Raw genomic sequence first — 18,837 nt, forward strand, 5'->3', positions numbered from 1 at the left:
TGTACCAGGCTTTGTGCCACACAAACATATTACATATGTAACATATGTTGATTCATTCTATCTACCAGGCCTAGGTGAAGCATGAGTGGTACCCCTTTACAGGTGAGGAACAGGAAGCTGATAGGAGAGGTACTTTTTCTCAGATTACAGGACCACTTGTAGAGCTGGGATTTCTGTAGTCTCATTGCGCCAGAGAGACCATGTCCTATTCAACTCAATCCCTCTGGCACCCTACAAAGAGCCTGGCACAGCTTCTCAGAAAATGTTTGTTGACTGACTTACCAACTGACTAAATACAAGAATGAATGTGCAAGTGTCTCATTTCCAAGAGAACTGTGGAGCAGGAGCTGTCTGGAATGATTTAGCTGTCTTGCTTAGAAGCACAGACTAGACCGGAAGAACACCAGCTGGTAGAGTTTTTGCAGACATTAGATGTAGGCTCCACTTTTCAGAGCACTGGAATATAGTAATAACAACGCTATAGCTCAAACGCCTGCCAAAGGCATTTCCTACACATCACCTTTTGTTTCTCCTGACTACATGAATGGAATTTGTTGCATTTGGCACATCAGGCCAACTGCAGTTGACCCTTGAACAAATTGGGTTTGAATTGCAAAGGTCCACTTAGAGGTGGGTATTCTCTCACTTCTGCTACTCAGGACAGAACCCTCTTCTTCCTTTTCCTCCTCTATGAGGATGAAGGCCTTTATGACAATCCACTTTTACTTAATCAATGGTAAATATGTTTCCTCTTCCTTATGACTTTCTCTTCTCTAGCTTGCCTTACTGTAACACTATAGTGTTACTATACACTATACACTATAGTGCGTGTATAACATATATACAACATATGTGTTAATCAGCTGGTTATGTGATCAGTAAGGCTTCTGTTGGACAGCAGACTATTATAATTAAGTTTTGGGGGAGTCAAAAGTTATATGTAGATTGTTGCCTGCATGCGGGGTTGGCACCATTAACCCTGCATTGTTCAAGGGTCAGCTATACTTTCCTTAGTTTGTTAATGGAGGGGAAGGTTTTGCCCATTCTTCAAATTTTTGAATCATTCTTCAACAACCATACAGATACAACAGGTGCCAGGTCTGCGCAGAGAAGAAGATAGCAAAATGCTTTTTATTGTGGTTTAATTTACAAACCTGATAAATCTTATTTCTTAAATCAACATTTGATCATCTGGCATGAATTACCCCAAATTTTCATTGGCTTGTCCTCTTTGGTAATGGTCTCCAAGAAAAGTTGCTATAATTTCCTTTATAGAGGAGAGCACAAACTCATCACTTAGCTTTGTTGTATTAAATATGAGGATTTCCAGAAAAAAGGAAACATGGTTAGAAAATGGGAAATCTCAGACCAGAGTCTAGGTCTCCGATGACTCAGCCAGAGTTTTCTGCTTAAATAAAAAAACAAGAAGAAAGGGATGGGGCAGTGCCTGTGGCTCAGTGGGTAGGTCACCAGCCCCATATACCGAGGGTGGCAGGTTCAAGCCCAGCCCCAGCCTAGTTGCAACAACAACAACAACAAAAAAATAGCCAGGCATTGTGGCGGGCACCTATAGTCCCAGCTACTCAGGAGGCTAAGGCAAGAGAATCGCTTAAGCCTAAGGAGTTGGAGATTGCTGTGAGCTGTATAACCCTGTCTCTATTTAAAAAAAAAAGAAGAAGAAGAAAAACCAAGACTCTTCACCAAGCAATTGTGAAGGTCCTTGAGGTTCCACTCTTGATAACAGAACTGGTTTAGAAGTACTTAAATACATGCACTGACAGTTACTGTGAGTCTTAAAAATGATGATGTGCTATGTTCCTGTAATATCCCTCCCAAAAACTGACTCCAAGAAAATAATCAGAAATATGGAATGAAGGATTTTAGACCAAGACGTTTATATTATTTATAAACTATAATTACACACTGTGATCCAAAAAAAAGGAAGTAAGCTAGCAAAGGAACATCCATAGGACGATCTATTAGTCTGCCATTAAAATAAAGTTATGGGCTCAGCGCCTGTGGCTCAAGTAGCTAAGGTGCCAGCCACATACACCTAAGGTGACAGGTTCGAATCCAGCCTGGGCCTGCCAAACAACAATGACGGCTGCAACCAAAAAAAAAAAATAGTCGGGCATTGTGGCAGGCACGTGTGGTCCCAGCTACTTGGGAGGCTGAGGCAGGAGACTCACTTGAGCCTAGGAGTTGGAGGTTGCTGTGAGCTATGATGCCACAGCACTCTACCCAGGGGGAGAGCTTGAGGCTCTGTCTCAAAAAAATAAAGTTACGAAAACTATTTAATGGCTTTAGAGCATGTACAGGATAAAATATTTAAGTGAAGAAGGTAGAGGAAAATGCATGACTGTAGAACAATTTTAAACATGTAAAAATATGCAATAGATGTAGAAAAAAAGATTGGAAATAAATGTACCAAAATGTTAGCAAAGGCCATTCATTTAACAATCAGACATCGCATTTACTGATCACATTTACTGATATCTCAGCCACTGACCTATTCACTAGAGACAGGGTATGCAAAAATACAATGGGTTTCTTGCCTTCATGGGCTCTACTGTCTGGGGTACAGAAGGGCAAAGAAATGATAGTAAAAAAAAAATTAAAATTAAACTAATTACACATTACACTTTTTGGTAATTACAGTTTGGTCTAAAACCTTTTATTCCATATTTCTGATGCTTTTCTTGGGGTCAGTTTTGGGAGGGATATTACAGAAACATAGCACATCATCACTGTGATCACTGCTATGAAGAAGGTTATTTCTGGAAGGCGGGACTCCAGAAAGATGGATGATTGCCATGTTTTTGTTATTGTTTCATGAGGTTTTTAGTTTGTTTTATGTTCTTTCCATTTTCTTTAGATTTCAAATTTCCCAGCCAATATTGACCCTATGATTAGAAAAATAGAAGACTTTTAAAAATACAGAAAAATCAAAACCCCGAGTACATGTCTTGTTCCCGGCGGCCCGCTCATAGTGGAGCCCTGTAGGTGGAAGCTTGGGTCAGCTCCTCGGGAGAGGCCTGGAACCTGCGCCCATGGAGAGGGTGGAGGCGTGTGACTGTGAGTTTCCTACTGCTGCTGTAACAAATTCTCACGGACTCAGTGACTTAAAACAACACAGGTTTATTTTCTTGTAATTCTTGGGGCCAGAAGTTCACAATTCATCTCACTGGGCTAAAATCAAGGTGTTGGCTGGGGCTGTCCTTCTGAGGCTTTAGAGAACTGTTTCCTTGCCAGTCTCAGTGTCTAGCGGTCACCTGCCATCCTCAGCTTGCAGCCCATGTTCCTTCATCTCCACATGCACTGCTGCTTCCGTCATCACACAGCCTTCTCTCCCTCCTACAGACAAATCTCCCTCTTCATCTCGTGAGGACATTTGTGGTTACATTTCAGGCCCACCTGGATAACCCAGGATCATCGCTCCATCCCAAGATCCTTAATTTAATCACCTGCAAATTTCCTTTGTCACATAAGGAGACATTTGCAGGTTCCAGGCCCAAAGACCTGGACATCTTTGGGGGGCACTATGTGATCTACCACCCTGGCTTATCAAAAGTTTTCAGGTTTACTAAAAGCTAAACCTTCATAGCCAATTGCAGAACAGCCTTACCTAATTCTCGAGGTTTTTTCTGTTTTGTTTTGTTTTGTTTGCTCTGAGAAAAAAGAAAGAGACATGTCTGAAAATCCATTTGTGCCATTAGCGCTATTTAAATCTTCAGTAGCTACCCGTACACCCTGCCACGTCTACTCTGTTATTTTATAGACTTTGCTTGGAAGTCTGTAACAAAAATGGGAGGGATGGCTGGGTACACAAATTAAAAAGAAAGAAAGAAAGAGACGGAGACAGAGAGGGGGCGAGGGGGATTATTGTAAGCTAATGCTTGCATTTCAAACATTCAGTCCAGTTAAAACGTTGACATCAAGCATTGTGTACGTTCCTGGGAGAGGCTCTCCGAGTTGTGTATCTCAGGAGTGTCATTGGATGTTATTGTTGCCTTGCTAAATATTCATGGATGAATATGTGGAATAAATTCTCTTGTAAACTGACAGAGAGCAAGTAAGGCCTGTCCTTGAGTCTCTCATCTGCATCCTCATTTCTGAGAAACTGTCTATTTGGGCGTGAGTGTGTGTGTGTGTGTGTGCACTAAAGTGTGGATGCTATGTACTCAGTTAATTTAAGCAGAAGAATCCCATTTTCAGAGTAGCAAAGATACACCGATATACCTTCCCAGTTTGGTGACCTCAAAGTGGGTGGTGTTTAGAGAAAGCAAGTTTTGCTCTCAGAATGGCTTTGATAAAGCTGCTCTCTCTAGCCTCAAAACCAGCCTCTTTATGGGGCTGTGGCTTATTTGTTCAGAGGTGGGGTGGGTTCTGAGAATTCCAAGAACATACAAATGCCCACACCCACACACACTCTCTCTCAATAAGGAAGAGCTTCTTTTAACTTAGACAGTGGTTCTCAACCTTCCTAATGCTGCGGCCCTTTAATACAGTTCCTGTGGGTTGTGACCCACAGATTGAGAACTGCTGACTTAGGACAAAGTCCTTGGTGGTAGTCATGGGTCCGAATGCTTTTAGGAAGAGAGAAGGGATGGCAAGAGAAGGGAGGGGAGGGGAAGGGAAAGAAAAGAGGGGAAGGGAGGGAAGAGAACAGGGGAGGAGAGGGGAGGGGAGGAGAAGAGAGGAGAGGAGAGGGAAAGGGGAGGAGAGAGAGGAGAGGAGAAGGCGGAGTGACACTGGGGTGCAGGGGACCGCACATTGGGTTATAGAGCTCTGAGATACAGAGAAGACAAGAGAGAAACAGTGGCTACTGGAGACTGCTGAGATACCACCTTCTCCAGGACACTTCCTTTGACCCTTGTCATGTTTTCTGCCAGGCCTACCCAGTTGCCCATCATTGGGGTTCCCAGGCCCCCTACATAGGTACCCACGAGAGCCAACTATGAGTATTGCTTTACTTGTCTGTCTCTCTGTCTGGTGTGGGGCCTCTCAAGGACAGGGACTCACACTCGCACTGCTGTCTTCCTAGCACCGCCACCACGCTGCATGTGCCTAGAAGGTGCTTGTGGAAGACACTTGCCCCAACACCCATTCACTCCATCTCTGGGAACACAGCCCCTGAGAATGAGGATACTTCTCTGCCTTCTTTGCAGCCAGGTGTGGCTGAGTCCCCATGTTCTGGCCAGGGGGAGACAGGAGGGAAATTCCCCCCTCCTGCCTTTCCAGAGTAAACACACACCCCGCCTCCTCGCCCTGTCCCCCATCTTGCTGGTTGAAATCCCGGCTGCCACCTTGGCTGTGAAGTCAAGGACAAGACAGGAGGGGCCTGGCCCGTAATACTGTATATCTGTCCTCTGGTACTACACTGTTTATACCCCAACTATTTGCCTGAGAGAGAATTACAGTTTCATCTTGCCAAGATCTGGTATTTTGGGTCTCTGTTGCAGTGGCCCCAGCTAAATGCTATACTATGCTCAGTGTGTTTGCTTACTGACAGGTGGTAAAAGGCTCAGAGCCTTCCCTGATATCCCAACCAAGATTCCTCACTGTCTGTGAACACAGCCTGAGCAAGAGCAAGACCCACGCTCTACTAAAAATAGGAAAAACTAGCCAGGCATGGTGGCACATACCTGTAGTCCCAGCTACCTGGGAGTCTGAGGCAAGAGGATCACTTGAACCCATGAGGTTGAGGTTGCTATGAGGGCAAAGAGTAAGACTTGGTCTCAGGAAAAAAAAAAAAAAAGATTCCTCATTGTCGCCTCAGTGGAGACAGAATATTTCCCACTCCCTCTAAAAGATGTCCACACCCTAAATCTCAGAATCTGTGAATCTGTCACCTTAAATGGTAGAAAGGACCTGACAGTTTTGATTGGAAACTGTTACAGAAAACAAAGCAAGTTACATTTGGGGGGTACATATCTGCATATCTAAAGGCAAGGGGGAGTAGGGGAGATGAAAGTTGATTCTTACCAGCTTTCTGGAAACTTCTCACTGGCTTATTGCTAAGGAAACAAGGATGTAGACCCGGGAGGGTCTATGTGACAAGTAAAGCCCCACAGGAGCCAGTCTCCCTCGGATCAGGTCTGTCCTGGGAGCTAGAGGAGTGGTCAGGGACACAGCTTCCATTCTCCGGTCCTCTGCAGGTGTCTTTCTGGTCACTATTACACTCAGAATGTCCCAGATGTCATCCACTGAGTATTCATTTTTTCCTTCAATTGTTAAGATTCTGATCCTTCCTGAAGGTCGCTCAGGGAAAGTTGTCACAGCACCTACAGAAGGCAGAGCTGCATGAGAAATGACCCTCCAGTGTTTAGGGCCACCCATGTCTGGATGCTCATGACACGGCTTGGCAAGGCACCCTGCCCCCTCCATGAGCACCAGCTGAGCTGGCCTACAAGTGGGTCTGGGGTCGTCTACATTAGGGCCCTTCCTGAAATGCTTTCCCCATCAGGGTCCCTTGGGTGAAAAGGCTGAGAGATTAGGCCCAAAGTAGTAGTTATTATTGTTTTTTTTTTATTATTATTAAAAAGGGACATTTTGAGGCTTTGATAGGGTAGAAGCCTGGTGGATGAATCTCTTGATTTTCTACTTGGCTGAGTCACCATCCAGATGCTAAGTCACCATCCCTAAGTGTCTCTAGGGCTCTTAGCCTCTGAGGCTAATTCCTGCTGCCATTGTCATGGTGGTCAGCTGGGAGCTCTTTCTCTTATAAAATCTGACCCAAGCTTGGAAAGAGATCTCCCAGAAGAAGGAACTCTGGGCTGAATTCCTTCCTTAGCACGTGCCCCCTGAGGAGAACTTAAATGAGGAATGCATGAGCAAAGAGCACTTAAGGTGATGAGATGCCCTGTCTGCCTGTGGGTCCCCACGCATATCCTACTTTACAACTCCTGGAGGGGCTGATGGTGCCTGGGCCATTGCCACATGCCCAAAGCCCAGTTAAGAGTTATCATAGCAGGGCTCACTAAACACGTGCTGCTGTTGAAAGAGCTGAGCCTCTCACCTTACTCAAACCACGTGGCATCTTAAAGGTCTTACCTGCCATCTAAAGTTGCAAGTTGTCCATTTACTCAGCTTGAAAGGACACATCTTGTATCTTCTCTCCCTTCTGGGTTCGTCATTAATAAAAGCAACTTTCCTGTTCCCTTGACCTGATGGGCCCCTAACTGTCTTTCAGCACTGAGATTTCACATTTCCAGGAACTCCCCCTGGCTGGATGAGTCCTCTTCGCATGCCAAGCCCTCTGGGCTGCCCTTGACCCTAGCGCTGGGCACTCATCCTGCACCTGTCTGCTGATGTCAGCGTCCCCGCGCAGAGTGTGAGCTCCTTCACAGTCAGCGCTACAGGGCTCAGCTGTGCCTGGCACCACATGGGTCCTCAGTGCATGTTCATGGGATGCGCCCGTGAAGGAAGGTATGGATGCAAGCCCACGTTCTAACCTTAAGGATGTGACAACCACACACCAGTAATGCCCTGGTAGAGGGGACCTTTGTCTGCCGCCAGAACATTCCTCCTTACAATGCCTTCAGATGTTCACCACCTGCTTTGCATTTAAGAGCATGACTTTCATGGGAAACTCTCATTAGCAAATAAAAGGCTAATGAGATTCCCAACCAACCTACTGTGTTACCATGGTGGGGATGGGGATGGGAGAGCCCTGGCTCATTTCTTTATGAACCATGTCTACCTTAATGTTCTCTGCTGCCTGTTCTCCTAAACAAGCCATGAGCCAAAGGATGGCAGGAGTCTTCCTCCTGGCCCCACCCCTTGATTCGGCTTTCCCAGCCCTTGAGGAGCACACCGGGCAGGCATGGGGTCCCCAAGGCCAAGAACTAAACTAGTGGCATGTGTAACTGATCCCTGGGCCAGGCACGTGGGGGCCAAGAGGGCAAGGGGGAGGCATTCAATCATGGCTGGTGACTCACTGGCTGACCAGAGACCATACAGATGACAGATGAGAGAAGAAGAGACATTCGTCCCCCAACCTACAGTTACAAGGAAGAGTGATCAATTATTCACGGGCCAGTGATCAAATTAGGGACCCATTTGAACCTTCGGCTGCTTTGTTTCTGCTGTCTGACAGGGTGGATTAGTGTGCAAGAGAGGAAAGGAAATTCATCTGAGCTCAGCCTCACAGCGGGTGATGGGTGTACCTGAGTCCAGGGCTGCCCGACTTGCTGAACTCTCTCCGACAAGTCTTCTCACCTCTCCCAGCCTTACTTTCCTGGTCTGTTGGGGGAGATTACAAACCCTGCTGCCAAACTCTCCACAGTCTGGCTGGGATCAGGACATTGCCGCTTATAAAACGTGTGCCACTATGAGCAAGTGGTCGTATGTGTCACCTACCAAAGGCTTGGCAGGAGGGGAAGGGAGCCCGGGAACCTCTGTGGAGATCTTGAGCCTCTGTGGAGGGCTTTTGTCAGGCTGGCCTCGGTGGGAGGACACTGTTGTCTGTGCTCACAGGTCACAGGTGTAGCCTCCCTCACGCCCTACCTGTGGAGTCTACACCCGTGGCCTTTTCCAAGTGCCCATTATGGGCTAAGCTCTGTCTGAGGTGGATGCACGAGACAGTGTACTCATTTCCTCTTGTGGTCATGACAAATCACCACAAATGTGATTCCCTAACAGTTCTGGCAATCAGAAACTGGGCCTTACAGGGTGAAAATCAAGGTGTCAGCAGGGCCGGATCCTTCTGGAGGCTCCAGGAAGAACAGTTTCGGACTTTCCCAGCTTCCGGAAGCACCTGGCTTCCTTGGCTTGCAGCCTCCACCTTCATCTTCCATGTCAGTGATGAAACATCTTCAGGATGCTCTCTGCTTCTGTTGTCACATCCCCTTCCTCTCTCTGCTCCGGCCCTTGTCTCCCTCCCTTATGAGGACACTTGGGATTATGTGTAGGGCACACCCAGAGAATCCAGGATCACGGCCCCATCTCAAGATCTGTAACTTAACAGCATCATAAAGTCCCTTTTGTCAGGTAAGATACCAACGCACATGTTTTGGGGATTAGGAGGTGAGCATCTTTGGAGGCCATGAGCCCATCTTACCAGCCTTCTGCCCTCCAGGTGGAGGGATGGACAACACTCTTACACTCCAGTCCTGCTGACTCTGGCCCCTCCGGCCCAAGCATGCCTCTTGGCAGCCCCCACTGTATTGGGCTGCTCTACAGGAGAGGAACATGTTGCACTGGACTTAAACAGTTGACCTAGTTAGCAGGGCAAGAGAATTGGGCTCCCGAGGGGCAGTTGTAAACATTTTTAAATTATTTAGCAGTGTGTGCATTAGAAGGCCATTATATAGAGTAGCAAATTATAAACACGAACTTCCACGATAAGGTAATAAAATAAATAATACATTAACGAGGTACAGTGCTCTGGAGTCAGAGGGGCTGACAGTAATGGAGCCGTGCTAGACACAGCAGTCTGCAGAGCGGAGACCATAAAGCTGCGGGCACTGAGTGAAGACGGTGTGTGGCAGAGGCCAGGCCAGGCCTTCTGCCCTCCGGGCACACAGATGTCCAGGTTCCAAAGAGGAGGCATTGCCACCAATGCTGAGACAGCCTGGGTGTGTGTGTCTGAACCCATTCTGAGGTTTTCTGTGAAGCGGCCTTGCCACACTCACCTGGAAGTTACTTCCACCTGTTGTCTGTGCTCAGGGTGCACATTGTGCTTATAGGTACTCTGAGGTTAGCTGCATAGGCTCTAGGTCTTGACAGTCTGGGTTCGATTCCTGGCTCTGCTGCTTACCAAGCCTCAGTTTTCTTATCGGAGAAATGGGAATGATGATAGTGACACCATCTCATAGCACTGTGACAATTACGATCAGAAGAATGCTCTCTGCAGTCCCCAAGAGTCAGGTGCACAGTAAATGTGCATTGACTGTTAGCTCTGTAGCTATCATTGTAATGGGAGGAATCATGGTCTCCAAAGGTATGCAGCTTTTAATCTCTGGAACCTGGGAGTATGTTATTTTACACCAGAGGTTCTCAACCTATGGGGAACTGCATTAAAGGGTTGTGGCATTAGGCAGGTTGAGAACCACTGTTTTACACAGTCGAAGGGACTTTGTAGAGGTGATCAGGATGTGTAAAGGATGTTGAGTTGGAGAGTTGATCCTGTCTTATCCAGATGGGTCCCCAGTGTGATCAGGAGAGTCCATGGAAAAGAAGGCAGAAGGGGATTTGCCACAGAAGATGGCAACATGACAACCGGAGCAAGAGGCTATGCCCCTGGCTTTGAATACAGAGGAGGGGACCATGAGCCAAGGACTGTATAGAAGGCAGCTGGGAAAGGCAAGGAAATGGGTTCTCCCCTGGAGCCTCCAGACAGAGCCAGCCCTGCTGAAGCCTTGATTGCACAGCTAGGGCCTACTGCCTCTGCTTTTGGACTCTGATGTCCAGAATGGTTGGGAGAATATATTGCTTTAAACCACGAATCCTGTGGCAATTTATTTTGGCAACCATAGGAAACGAGTATAATCATTCACATGTTCTGTGTGTGGGAGCAGAGAATGCTGTCAAGGATGGTCTGTGCTGTCCCCTAACTACTTCTTGTTCATGGATCTGCGTGTTCATAGATCTGAGTATTTATTGATTACTTAGTACACTGGCGCTTTTTTTCAATGTTGGACCTATAAAAATATTATAAGCAAGGTTACTCACAGTCTACTGTAAATAGAAAATTTCCCCACAGTGTCAGGGAAGTAGACTGTGGGCTCTGAAATCACACTGACCTGGGTTCCAATCCTAGCTCTAGTTAGCTATGTGTCTCTGGGCAAGGTGTCTGGCCTTTCACAGCCTCCAGTCTGGGTCTTTAAAGTGGGACTGCATATATCTCCCTCACAGGGTCAGTGTGGGGATTAAATAAATAAACATACAAAAGGATTTTAGAACAGTGTCTCCAACATGCTTTACTCATTTACTATTATTACAAGAGAGCAAAACAGGAAGACCACATTTCAATTAGAATGTCAGGAACATTCCTTCTGTGTGTCAGGCAGAAGGAACAGCTTGTGCAAAGGCCCTGGGACAGGAAAAAGTTATAAGTTAAAAAAACTAGACAAAGACCAGAATGGGAGGCAGAGGGGCGACAGGTGAGAGTGTGAGGCAAGCTGAGGCCGGATGTGGCAAGGTCTTGGAGGCCACGGTGAGGATTTGTATCCTACAGACCATCAGAAGATTTGAGATGATTTTTAGGAAGAGAAATGATATGTTATGATTTGCATTTTTTAAAAATTATTCTGGCCACTGAGCGGGACTGGATCAGAAGGAGTCAGAGAGACTAGGAGGATATTTGAGAAAGGGATTTTGCAACGTGGATGAGACAGGTACCTGAGATCAGGATTAAGACAGTTAAGAAGTTGAGAGGAAGACGGTAAGTAGTCAGAAGAAAATCAGAAAGAGTTTTGCTGAAGTCTAGCTGCATGCTGGGGCCTGCTGTGTGCAGCAGAGTGGGGGAGGATGGGGCCGGCAGGGGCACATGGTGGTAGGAAATGGGAAGAGCAGCGTGGTTCAGATGTCAGAAGGAGCCCTCTGGTCTAGGTGTGCCATGTGCAGTGGTACTGGTTGTTCACTGCACAAGTGTACTCAGGCAGTTGAGATGGAGTTCGGGGTGGTGTGTGAGAAGGGCTAACATCCAGCTTGTGTTTGCACAGCGAAGCCAGGCTGGGTCTGCTCAAAGGAAGGGTTGCCTTTTTCTGTGTCCTAGGAAGGTGCCCTGTGAGCTCTGAAAACAACTCTTCTCTGATAGAACCCTGGTCACACCACAGCAGGGCTATGGCCATTTGGGGAGTGAGAGAGATCACATCTCAAGGCTCCAGCATCTGTGGTGGGGGCAGAACAGTGGCATGGAGCCAGTGACCGGGGCTGAGCTTCTGTTCACTCATCAAGTGTCTCTAACAGATCTCAGAGCTCCTCTGAGCCTCGATTTCCCCTGTCTATGAGACAAAGCGATGACACCCCCTACCTGCTTTACTCTCTGGGATCTTGGGGGTTAGAAAGGATGTGCAGAGGCTGCACTCCCTGCAGACCACAGGGCACCCAACTCGGGGGGCCCCGTGCGGCATGATACCACAGAGCACTCTGACCTCTTCTCTTTGCACGAGAATGAGCTCCTCCTCTACCTTCGGGGGTCCCAGGGACCACCCTCCACCACGAGGACACCCCTGCAGTAGTTTCTCCTGACACTGCACACTCCTCCAAAATCAGCCCGATTTACACTTGCTTCTTTTTTCTTTTTTCGTCTTGCCTCATGAAACTGTAAGTTACAGCCATTCCGTCTTCATCACTTTCCTATCTCTACAGCCTAGCACGATGCATAGTGGATATTTGTTGATGTAGGTAAATATCGGTTGAATCAATGAATGGAGTCAGTGCTCCTGCAGAACCCCTTCAAATGGGTGGGGAACATCCCTCACATTTACCGACCTATACACATCAGCGCTCACCAGGGGCAGATGAGCATATCGGCCACGGTAAGGCCACAAATTGGAAATTGGTGTGGGGGGAAAGTGCCCACTTCTCACTTCCAGGACAAAGAAACAGAGGAGATGAGACATGGATGATTGAAGGTGAACAAATGACAGAGAAAGAGGGAGTGTGTGTGTGTGTGTATATACTATGTCTGTATTTTACTGTTATTTTGGTGAGGATTTTATGAATTTCCTAGGATTTGCTGAATGTCTAGAATGATCTAGTTCATCTCTGGTTCTTTTTTTTTTTTTTTTTTTTTTTGAGACAGAGCCTCAAGCTATCCCCCTGGGTAGAGTGCCCTGGCATCACAGCTCACAGCAACCTCCAACTCCTGGGCTCAGGTGAGTCTCCTGCCTCCGCCTCCCAAGTAGCTGGGACCACAGGCGCCCGCCATAACGCCTGGCTATTTTTTTTTTGGTTGCAGCCATCATTGTTGTTTGGTGGGCTTGGGCTGGATTTGAACCCGCCACCTTAGGTGTATGTGGCTGGCGCCTTAGCCACTTGAGCCACAGGCGCTGAGCCCATCTCTGGTTCTGATACAAGTTTCCGACAAGAATGATAGCTCTGAAGTCACTTTCAGCCGATTTCTGTAGAATGAGAAATCTAGGTTGCGAAGATTCTAAAAACAGGCACCCAAAGGGCAGGCTCTATTAACTCAATCCCTTGTATATTGATTATGAATTGTGGGGACATTTCAGAAAGAAGCGTGGGCCCCACTGTGGTCTTTTCTGTGTATGCTCCTCTTGGGAGGACCTATAGGCTTAACACTCAGAAATTACTCTGCTTTTCTCTGACAGGCAACCTTAGCAAGGGCAGAAAGGCTTAAAGTCGGGCCCTGTGTCCTGTGGGTGTATCTGGGAAATCATCTCCTTCATCTGTTCTGATTTCCCTCTCTGCCAGCCAAACCAGTCTTTTTCCCTGCCTCGTGCTTTCTGGGATTTGTTAGGACTCAGTTTGGAATCAGGAAGCTCCTTAGACCAAGGAGCTACACGTCCTGGTGAACTCTTCAACACAGACGTAGAAAAATTAAATTCTTTTTCCATAATGAGATTTCTCTTAATGTCAGTTTCCTTGGACATTTATATATTGGATGCTTTCTGAGCTGTCCTCAGGTGCCCTGGCTGTAGCCCCTGCCCATCCTTAAGTCATATATGATTTTGCTAATCAGAAGTGTTCGGGAAATATTTTACCCTTGACAGTGATCTGTATTACAATTAAAGCTTATGATGTGGGTCTCTTATTTGCCGAAGGAGACAACAAGATTTGCTGTGTAATTCGAGAAGCACTTACAATACAGCTATCCATGCTGTAAGCTGATTATAAATAAAGTTCAGCCCAATTGCTTCCATCAGAATATCAGGATTCACAGTCAAATAAAAGGGCACAACCCTGATGCGCAGTTGCTCCGCATTGCTTTTGTACATAAATCAGATTCTCTTAGCAACTGCTGCATATCATGTTTATTAAACACCTTCTGGTTATTACAGAGCAGGGTACTAAAAAATCCCTCTCAAAGAGTCTTGGAAAATCTCTTCACACATCAACTATTTTTAAAGTCTACTTGGGGTAAACAGCGTTCTTTCTGCAGAAGAAGCACTTTGGGGGCTTGGGGAATTGGGTGGGCTCTGGAAGTCATGGAAGGGAGGGTTTTTCTTGGAATCTCTTTTTCACTTTGTAAAGGAAGCAACTTGTTGCCCTCACACCCCCTCCCCCATGCTTCCCTGTCAAGGTCCCTGGGATAGAGGGAAAGTTAATCTTTTCTTTTGTCATTGCAAACAGAGAACTGGGGACTTTTTGAGATGAAAGGGCACTGAGGTGCAATAGTGTCCAACTCCCTGGTGACAGATGAGGAGATCCAGGGGCACACAGATGGGGTGATCACATGGTGAGGGAGGGGGCAGACCCCCACTCACAGTCCTGCGTCCCCCTTAAGCATGCAAAAGCTTTCACGTCCCTTTAGTGTGTATTAGTACTTATTCTATTAAATTGAACATGACTGTATTCTTAATGTATATTATTCAAATAGTAGTACACAATTAATGCAAGCAAAAGCAATGTCTCCATCACTCGCCTCCTAATGCCACCTCCCTTCCCCTGAAGACAATGTGACTTCCAAAGCAAGATGCAGATGTGATTAAGTTAAGGCTCTTGAGATGGCCCTAAAATGCAATCACCGATGTCCTTATCAGTGAGGTAGAGGGGGATTAATATACCCTCTCACTCCTTTGGCTAAGCATTTGTATACATAGGGGTATTTGTGTAAAAGTAGATTGGTGGGTTTTTTCATAGGCAAGATCATACTTATATACGCTCTGAAAACTGCTACTTTTAACTACATCTCAGAAAGCTTTCCAGGTCTATGCACGTACACACATACACACACAAACACACAAAGATCTTCTCTGTTCTTTTTTTTTTTTTTTTTGAGACAGTCTCCCTATGTCCCCCTCTGTAGAGTGCTGTCACATCACAGCTCACAGCAACCTCAAACTCTTGGTCTTAAGCAATTCTCTTGCCTCAGCTCCCAAGTAGCTGGGACTACAGGCACCTGCCACAAGGCCCGGCTATTTTTTTGTTGCAGTTGTCATTGTTATTTAGCTGGCCCAGGCTGTTCCCTGTCCTTTTTAATGGTTATATAGTACTCCACAATAGCAATAAGCATCATTTACTTTTTCCTATTATGAACATTTCACTCCCTTCCACTTTTTTTTTTTTTTTTTTGCTGCTACAGGCAATGTTTTAATGAATACCATATACAAGCTATTTGCGTGCATGTTTGAGAACATCTCCAAGATAGATGCCTGGAATGAAATTGCTAGATCAAAGAGTGTATGCAGTTTAAATTTTAATAGACGCTTCCTGATTGTTCTCTACAAGGACTGAACTAATTCACATTTCCACCAGTGGTGTTGGAGGCTTTTCTAGGTAGGCAGATCACTCGGCTGAAAATTTCGTATTCACGTTCAAAGATTATATTGACATTCTGCCACAGGATCGTATACAATAAAGCCTTAAAATAATTCCACTGCAGAAAAAAATTACAAAAGGTAAAAATATATATATATAGTAAAAGGAAAAGAAAAAATCTAGTGATAGTCACACTAGTGAATTTTCTTCTAGACTCTCAGGAGGATGTCTGCCTACATAATACAGGCACAGGGTCATATTATGTATATTGTTTGGAATTGACTGTTTTCATTTTACTGTGTATAGTGGAGCCCTATTCATTGCAACTACTCCAAACCGATTTAACGGTTTCAATGGTTGATAATACTTTTTCAGTCCCCTATTGTTGGGCACTAGTGTGTTTCTAGGCTTCCTCCATCGTAAGGGATGCTGTCCTGCTTTGCGCTCACAGATCTGTGCACACACGTACCGTTGCCCACATTTATCTCATCTTCCTTTCCTGCTGCTCTGCCTTGTTCCAGAGCCTCTTCAGGACCCCTGACACATGCTACTGTTTCTCAGATTTCAAGAATCTGGGGCTTGCCAGCAGTGTTTCCCTGGTGTTGGGGTGCCATGGATCCTACCCACCACCAGGCACGGCCCTGATCTCCAAAGCCCACTTCTGCCCCACAAGTCTGTTTCAGTTCCCTGGGGGCTGCTATAACAAATTACCACAAACCCCATGGTTTAAAACTGCAGAGATGTATTCTCTCATAGGTCTGGAGGTCAGAAGTCCAAAGTCAAGGTGTTGGCAGGGCTACACTCTTGCTGAAGGCTCTAGAAGAGAATCCTTCCTTGCCTCTTCCAGCTTCTGGCTGCTCCTGCATTCCTTAGCTTGTGGCAGCATCGTTCCACTCTCTGCCTCTCCTCCGTGTCTGTGTGTCCCTCCTCTGTGACTCTCCTATAAGGACTTGCCATCAGATTTAGGGCCTACCTGGATAATGCAGGACAATTTTATCCTGAGATCCTTCACTGACTGTCGTTTTTCCAAGACCTTTTTTACAAATAAGATCATATTCACAGACTTGGTGCCTGTAGCTCAGCGGTAAGGGCACTAGCCACATACATGGGGGCTGGCAGGTTCGAGCCAGGCCTAGGACTGCCAAACAACAACTACAACAAAAAAATATCTGGGCATTGTGGCGGATGCCTATAGTCCCAGCTACTTGGGAGACTGAGGCAAGAGAATTGCTTAAGCCCATGATTTTGAGGTTGCTGTGAATTGTGACACCACAGCTCTCTACCAAGGGTGACATAGTGAGACATTGTCTCAAAAAAAAAAAAAAAAAAAGATCATATTCACTGGTACCAGGGGTCAGGATATAGACATAGCTTTTGGGAGCCCCTTTAACCTTTTGCATCCCCTGACCTGTGAGCAGATAAAACACCTTCTCAGACCTAGGTGCTCCGGGGCCTTTGGTTCTAAAAGCTTTTGAAGCCACAGACTTTAGGTCTGCTCCTCAAGGCCTGGTCACAGAGTAAAACCCAGTTTGGGGACAGTACCATCTCCCACTTACTTCTTATTTTGTGTTAATAATTTGCTCCCTTCAAGGGCCATTTCTACGTTTCTTCATCCAGCCTTCACATCAGGCGGCAGGGCCTGAGGTAACAGAGCCCGAGGGGCTGCAGTTCTGAGTCTCTAAGCCAAGCAGGAATGGCACTGACCAAGATATTAAGGCCACGCATTCAAAAGCACAGGCCCAGAAGGTGAGCAAAAGTACTGTAGCTCTGCCCACATTTCAGAGCCTTTAGTTTCTCTCTCAAATCTTCCAGACCTTGGCAAATCCTTCTTTAAGGATAGATTTGGTTTTTAGGAGCAGTCAGGAGCCATGAGGGACTAGAACAGCTCATAAGCTGGGCGACAAAAAGCTGGAGAAACCACTTGGAGTCAAGAAGGAGGGACGAGGCAGCCAGGAGGGTGCAAAATGGAAAGTGATTGTGAATGTGGCATGGGGGCGGAAGACGAACAGTCTGAAGACTCAAAAATGCTCACATTTTTGTTCTAAAAAAAATACTCATTTTATTCTTCGTATTACTCACAAATAAGTATGAGCAGTTTTATGGGGGATATTTGCATGTTTGCCTCCAAATTCTTCTTTCTCACACCCTCAATAAAGGTTTGGCATTGGGGTGTCCACTCAGAAATCTGAGCGAAGCTGTAGCTTCGGCTGTTTGTCCTAAGCCCTTTATGTTCACGAACTGGAAAAATATGAAACAAAATTGGGGCGAGTGGGGCTAACAGAGTTGCCAATCAAGTCAAAAATGTAGAAAGAAAACAACTTCCCATGTATTGCCACCATCACTTCATAAACCAAAGGACGTTAGAACAGTGAAAAAAGCAGAAGTGAGACATCATCTCAGAATAAAAGGCCGCCCTCCAAATTGAATGGATTTTGCTTCAGAAAAACCTCAACACGTTATCTTAGTTTTTCTACCGGTTAGTCATGGGACTGCCATGAATAGGAATCAGAAGGCTAAAATTCACAGAGCCAGGTGTTTACCACACTTGACCTTTAGTCCCGAGAACAGCGAGGCAAGGCAGACACTGTTCGTTCCATTTTCTGTACAAGGGCAGGAAGCTCTGCTGGGCTCTGTGATTTTGCTCCAGGGCCACACATCCAGGTTGTGCTAGGGGAGGAATGGGACCTTCTGTGGCCTTGACTCTAAGTCCTGTGTTTATTTCCACCTACCACAGTGCCTTCCACTCAGCATGAGTCTATTCTCCATTCGAACAACTGTTGGCTTTACAAACTTGCCAAGACCTGCATTTGCGGAGCCATTTCTATGTGCACAGCCCTGTACCAGGTTCTGGGGTTATAGAAATGCATGAAACATGATTTATGACCTCACAAACTCACTCTGCAGTTGAAAGAACCAACAGGTACATATGAAACCACTAATGTAACCCAGTTGTGAGAGTGAGGTGTGCTGGTCATCGGTCATCGCAAGAACTCACAGGGCTGGAATCCTTAGGGAAGATAGTTGGGAGAAATGCTGGGGGTAGCATTCCTTTAATCACTATGGGATCTGAACGTGTGGACAATAAGGGTTAAGAAAACCATACTGGCTCGGCGCAGTGGCTCACGCCTGTAATCCTAGCAGGGAGGCCAGGGTGGGTGGATTGCTTGAGCTCAGGAGTTGGAAATCAGCCTGACAAGAGTGAGACCTCATCTCTACTAAAAATAGAAAAAGTAGCAGGGCATTGTGGAGGGCAACTGTAGTCTTAGCTACTTGGGAGGCTGAGGTTAAGAGGACCACTAGGCTCAGCGCCTATAGCTCAACCGGCTAAGGCGCCAGCCACATACACCTAAGATGGTGGGTTCGAATCCCCAGCCCGGACCCGCCAAACAACAATGACGGCTGCAACCAAAAAATGGCCGGGCGTTGTGGCGGGCGCCTGTGGTCCCA

This window comes from Otolemur garnettii, unplaced genomic scaffold (assembly GCF_000181295.1).
Source record: "Otolemur garnettii isolate 467f Iridium unplaced genomic scaffold, OtoGar3 scaffold00020, whole genome shotgun sequence".
In the NCBI taxonomy this organism is placed as follows: Eukaryota; Metazoa; Chordata; class Mammalia; order Primates; family Galagidae; genus Otolemur; species Otolemur garnettii.